The 6,493-nt window shown below is 32.2% G+C and overlaps 1 protein-coding gene across 2 annotated transcripts in view; it reads left to right on the top strand.

Annotated features, from left to right (window-relative positions):
* Nucleotides 1–237: 237 nt before the first annotated feature.
* Nucleotides 238–6,493, top strand: part of LOC106101091 (lachesin-like) — a 33,744-nt gene continuing 27,488 nt past the window's right edge. For both annotated transcript variants that reach the window (XM_013280214.1, XM_013280205.1), the window contains exon 1: nucleotides 238–410. The gene's annotated coding sequence lies outside the window, so the exon portion shown is untranslated. The remainder of the gene's footprint in view (nucleotides 411–6,493) is intronic.

Below are 6,493 nucleotides of genomic sequence, written 5' to 3'. Positions count from 1 at the left end.
GCTGTGCAGCGCCGAAACGGCTAATGGGCTACGATGCAGCATCCACTGCAAGGGTTGAACGACCCAACGCATGCGCGGAACAACCCTCTTTTCGGGCTAAATAGCCAACGAGCTGTCTTAGTGCGCGTTCATTCTAACTGCGATCAAATTTCGATCTTAGCATGTAACGTAGTGGATGCTTTTGAAGGTGGCGGCGCTCAGCGGCGGTGAGGCAGCGCTCAGTAGGTCGTGGTTGGCCGCGGCCCGCGCGCGTCTAACTCGCTCGTAGCGCCTCGTAGCCCGTAGAACGGGAAACTTTATAAAGTTTACGTTGTCGTAGCCGACGGGACGGTCTATGCGAACTGTTTTTCTTGAATTACAAATATTTGAATATTGGTTGTGTGTTATAATTGTGGGATATACGAAATGAGGTGAGGTTTTCTATGGTTATTATTCGTATTTAAATATTTTCTTTATGTTAACTATTTTTAACAATTTAAAATAATTAGCTTAAATAATTTATTTTAAGAATACACTTTGTCCGTTACTGTTGTGTACAGGATATATTTTTTTAAATGTTTTCGTTTATCTATAATAGTAAATTATATTTGTGTTCGGGTAATTATGTATTATCAATTATTTAAATAAACTGGATTAGTTTTACCTATTTGTGTTACTTTTATATTTATTTAATTTTTAAATATGCTTTAAATTTGATTGCTTTTATATTGTTGAAGAGTTGAAAATCCTTGAGTTAAAGAATATATAATAACAATGACGAGGCATAATACGAGTAGCAGCATATTTTAAATGATACTGCACTCAGAGTCAGTATCAAGCTGTTTTAAGATGAAATTTAAAGGCTCGAATAACATAAACATAAAACTCACTTCGACTCACTTCAGTCATAAAACTTCACGTCATAAGTTTCACGTTCTAACACTTTTCACGATAAGAGACTTCTATATTTGAAACATTCATTTCACCTTTAACTTGAGTTGACGGATGAAAATAAAACATAGCCCCACTTAAACCCTAGTAATTTTGATTGTGGAATAGTTTGGGCTTAATATGGAATAAAGAATTCAATCTTTTATTAATAAGGGAAAACATTTTGTAACTTATTTTATAGTATTCTAATAAGGGATAATGTTAAGTAAAAAATCGATAAATTAATACATAACCACTTAATAAATGCACGGTATATAGCAACAGACTATTAACATGTTATGCAATTGGAGTCAAGTGGCCCTAAACACTAATCGCTTACACAATTAATAATTCAACTCTGTAAAACGGCTGTGCATCTCACATTCATGTCATCCGCGAGTCCGGAGTTCCAGGATATTAATTAATCTATTTAATATATCTATATTGCGTATTTTAATTACAGGTACACTAATTAATTTGATATTAGTTAATCGGAATAATTGTAATCGCATATTGTTAGCTGTGGACACGCCAATGGAATAATTAAAATTGAGCATAACATCCGATCATTGAAATCTACTTGGGACTATACATTAAAAGATAGTAACGAAATATAAGTTTAAAGTATATCAAGTAAGATTATTACAAAGACTTGTAATTTTGTATGTATCGAATGACCCAAAAATTACTGTACCGATTATTGAAATAAAAAAAAACACGAAAGACAAAGGAAGAATGTACATGTATCTTAAAAAAATAAGCTATAAAAAATACGCAACGTTAGTAAAAGAGATCATTGCCCATACTTTGCTCTTAATTTTATCTAAAGAATTTCTCTAATATTCATAGTACTTCAGCATAATAAAATTTGTAAATATTTAGACACAACGCCTGAGCGTTTAGAGGCGATACAGCCTTCACGTGGACGTAACAAGAGGCCGCAGTACAATAGCACAGGGCAGGTGCCGTCTTATTTGAGATTGATTAAACCGCCGGCGATTAACTATGAATATTGTATGGGTTTGATGCCTTCGGTTAAGCTCAAACTGCAGCTTAGATTGAAATGGAGTGGAACATAATTGCTTTAGGACTACCTGTTATAGATTTTGTTAAATAAAGCATACGAAAATGTTTATAGTAGCTCAGAATTATAATTTTAATACATATTTGTGATACATATTATTTAGTTATATTATAAATATCATCTAGATTCAACATGTTTAAATAAAAACCTTTTAACTCTCCTCTCTTAATAATTCAGTATGCATTAACTATTCTAAGCTTTTCTTTCTCTATAAGCTCAACAAGGAAGATTATTTTACTCGGTTTTATGCTGTAGTTTTGCCTGCATTATTATTTTTTTGTAAATTTCAATATAACGCACACATTTTAAGCTGAAAATTTACATTTCCATGTTTAAATTCTAATAAATATCAACTTTTCAGTTAAATTTAAATTATTTAGTCAATTAATTTTCTAAGTCAATAAAGCTCGAAAAGCCCTTATTTAAAAGGCTTTACATTATCACCAAAAGTGTTAAAAGCTTTACGAAAAAATTCAGCAAAAAAACGTAAACAGACATTAAAAAAAGTTAAAGAACATTTTCAGCATCATTAAAATCTTCAATCTCAATTCTAATTTAACTTTTAACGTCGCCACTCAAAGTTTATTTATTTTGAATAAATCGAGACTGAACATTTTGCAGATATTTTAACACGAAACGATTATACTTGTAGGTTGAAATGTTTACATTAATATCTGCAAATGAAACTATATGAAAATCAATCACATAGTAAAAACATAGCGATAAATACATTTCTAATTCAAATGTAGAAGATACATTTTATTCGGACTACGTTTTTAATATTATATAGCTTCTAAAAATGATATATTCATAAGCGTATCACAGCTTAGTACACGTACACATTTTATTTCAGTGCATTTTATTTAATCTTGAGCAAAGTGTAGTGCAAAGAATGTTTTTATTTGTCTACTAAGTCGCTTTGACAACACCTACGCGGATAATGGATTATGCATTCTCAAGAAATGAGAAGCGTTGCAAAATAGCACTTTAATTTCTTTAAAATAAACATTTATAGTCTATGACCGAGACTAAGTCCGCGCGCAATTAAAAAATAACATAGGCTTTGTGTTCTTTCACACTGTGTTCTGTATTTGTGGTAAATTTTAGCAAGATTCGTTGAGCCGTTCTAGACATCCATTTAAACTTTCTGAATTATAAAATTAGTTAAATGTTTTCTATTTAATATTTCATTTCTCAAAAACACGAGTGTCAAACGTGACAGTAATTAGTGAATTTATTTATGATATTATATATTGTTTAAAAGTTAAACAGTATTGAATAAGGTTATTTCTCCTAGAAAACTCTTTATTAGGAGATAATCTGTAAACTCTCCGCAATAACGCTAGAAAAGTTCCGCGGCACAAATAACGCTATCATCCTTACAGCGGCTATAGGGCCGAGTTGCACCATTAAGCTAGTTTCACACGTGGGCAGAACAGTATGCCAGTGCACTCAACGTTTTGACAGTATAGGTGCGTTCAACCAATCAATAAAGCACTGGCTACTGTTGTGCCCTCGTGTGAAACTAGCATTACAGCGCTTGCCGTACCGACACTACGACTTCTGTCGTATCGTAAACAACAAACCTAAGCATTGTTATGGTAACAGGCTACCATATAAGCTTATATGACTCTATCTTATAAAGTCTTTCAGTGTAATGCACGGTTAAAGAAGATAAGCTTTTCTCTCAGACTTGGGATAGATTTTTCTTTGCAATTCAACGTAGTAAGTAAAGGTATTTCTGAACGAATCCATTAAAGTATGTATGAGTTACAGTTACCGAGTATTTTAAACCGTTTATTTAACTAAAGATAAGTGTTTAAAATTCAGGTAGAAAATGCAGACTTAAGCTGAACATTTACAAATATTAAGAAATAGCTATCGCTCGCGTTTTCGTCAGCGCAGTATTAATAAAATCTAGTAATAAACACAGTCTATATCACGCAGAGACAGTGTTGTTTCCTAATGGCGAAAGATTCTTTCAAATTCTCTCAAACAAACAAACGATCAAATCTTTTATTTTATAACATTAGTATAGATTATTGATAATATGATCATCGATTTCTTAGTTGTCAAATCTTTATTTATGTATATTTATTGGACAAATCTTCAATAGCTTCAAATATAGTTGGAAAGTTTACCGGCAAACATTCAAGCCTTCATCTGTTTTCAATTGCGTGTAGTCTGGCTGCCAAACTCCGCGGCAGCGGCCGGGGGCAGCCGGCAGGGGCCGCTGTGCATTTCAATGGTCCAGCCTCAGGCGCGCCCCGGGGACACGCCGCAAATGCTCTATTGTTAACAATGCTGGGACAAATATTCACTCGATCCCCAAGTGATTTGACCATGCCTTAATTTTGCAGAACTTGCGTTTGAAAGGAGTCGCCATTTTGAACTGTATGATGCACTAGTTTCTTATTCGAAAAAAAATGGGCTCGAACGTATATTACAGAAAGTAACATTACGAAAAGTTAATGTGTGAAATCAAAAAAAATTATGTTTGTTCTCATACCTTGAAACAATATTTTAAAAAGTTTCTTTCTTAATTAACCTTTCGTCTGTGTATTAAATTTTTACAAGTATCCTTCACCGGCAAAAATATAAAAATTTGTTAGCGAGAGCACTTGTTGGAAGGTTCATTAAGCGGCTAAATTAGTTTTCTTCCCTAATTATGAAAACGAACTCGGTAACAGACGCTCATCTCACACAGACCTGCAACGAAACAAAAACTACAAATAAATAATACAACAAAATGAATCGTTTAATTATCACAAATATTCTTAAATTACCTGACAAATGTTAGCTTTGTCAACAAGTGATAAAAAACACAGTTAGTTCGGACAAAAAACCACTAGGAGTTTCATTTAAATGGCCTTTTTTATACAAAAAAACTGTAAATTGTCCTACAAGTTTAAAAAATATTGTATTTAACGTGAGTGAATGTTTGACGAACATCGCATCGCAAATTTAAACAGAGTGTAATATAAACATTGCTAGAGTATGAACTTTTAAAGTAGGAAATAAAAAAATCAATAAATTTTATTTAGATTATGTAACATTACTGATATTCAGTTTAAAACTATACAAGTGAATAAAAACCACTTCACAGTTAACTTCAATATCAGCATTAAATAACGGTTATTGTTCTTTGTGATTTAGTATTATAATATGTTATTTTTTGTACTTTATCTCGCTTTCGTTTGAACTTTAGATAATTTATGCTTGACACTAGACGGTCTGTTTATATTTGCTACACACAAGCAATAAGCAACTTATTGTCTACTGCATTAAACTTTAATTTTAACTGCTACTGTAAAGATGGTCCTCGATTTATAGTTAACTTTACTATCTCCTTTATTTTAAACCAACGAGGAATTTACATTTTCAATGGAATATTGTTACTAGTCCTTTTTGAGTTCAGAATATTAACTGCAGATAGAATCCTTACTTGGGACTGCAATGCGCCTGTAATTAGTGTGGCTTTGCTAAAATATCTCAAGTCTGCATTCGGTTCAATAAAAGCCTCATATAATTAATTTATTTTTATTATAGAAGCAAACTTGGACAAAGTAAAATGAAATGGCCTTACTAAAATCTGTAATAACTATTGTAAAGTGGAAAGTTTTGTATTTTTTGGTTTTTGTATGTATTGTAATAACTCAAAAACTACTTAACCGATTTAAAAAATGCTTGCACCATTAAAACGCTACGTTATCACTGAGTAACAGCATTATTAATTTTTTTTTTAATTTCACACAGTTGAAGTCGCGAGCAACAACTAGTCATATTGATGTTGCAACGTATAACCACATTAACGTTAATTCAGCGATCAGGGTTAAAACACGTGTTTAACTAAACATTGTCTAACTTTTTTAAGGTTTAAGTAAGTGAGTAAAACCCACACAATATACCGTTCTCTCCTAAAATAGTTTATACTAATACAAGTTAAGCATATTTAATAACAAAGTAGATAAGCATTGCTATCACAACTTGTATAATTATGAAGTTACAGCTTAACGTGTACACCCACACATTTTAAATGTCAACATACAAGAGAACTATGTTTATTTTGTACGCGTGAGATACCTTTCTCCTACGTTAAGATTAATGTTAAGATGTAAATAGACATATAAGTGGTATAAAAACAAGTGAAGTGTTGGATAGCCAACGATATATCATGTCTCAGGCTTAGCCCCGCACTATTCGGAGAAACGCCCCGTGTTTGTGACACTTGCTATGAAAGTTTAAACGACCTTTTGGAAGTGAAATAAATTACCTTCTTGCGTAAAGCAACATTCTTATAAAAACGTATTGTAATGTTAATTTGATATCAATAATACATTAAAGTTATAAGTTGGTATACTGTAAAAGAGCTTTATGTAAACTTACTTTGTAAGAATAGTCGTTAGACGTTGAAAGAGCTGATAGAAACATGTTTCGTCGCAATGTATTGCAATGGAAACGTCCAGTTGCGATAGTGTCATTTCTTGCAATATTTAGTAA

Source organism: Papilio polytes, unplaced genomic scaffold (genome assembly GCF_000836215.1).
Source record: "Papilio polytes unplaced genomic scaffold, Ppol_1.0 DF824303.1, whole genome shotgun sequence".
Taxonomy (NCBI): Eukaryota; Metazoa; Arthropoda; class Insecta; order Lepidoptera; family Papilionidae; genus Papilio; species Papilio polytes.
The sequence above is the reverse complement of the archived record's forward strand: the minus strand, read 5'-3'. Positions and strand labels throughout refer to the sequence as shown.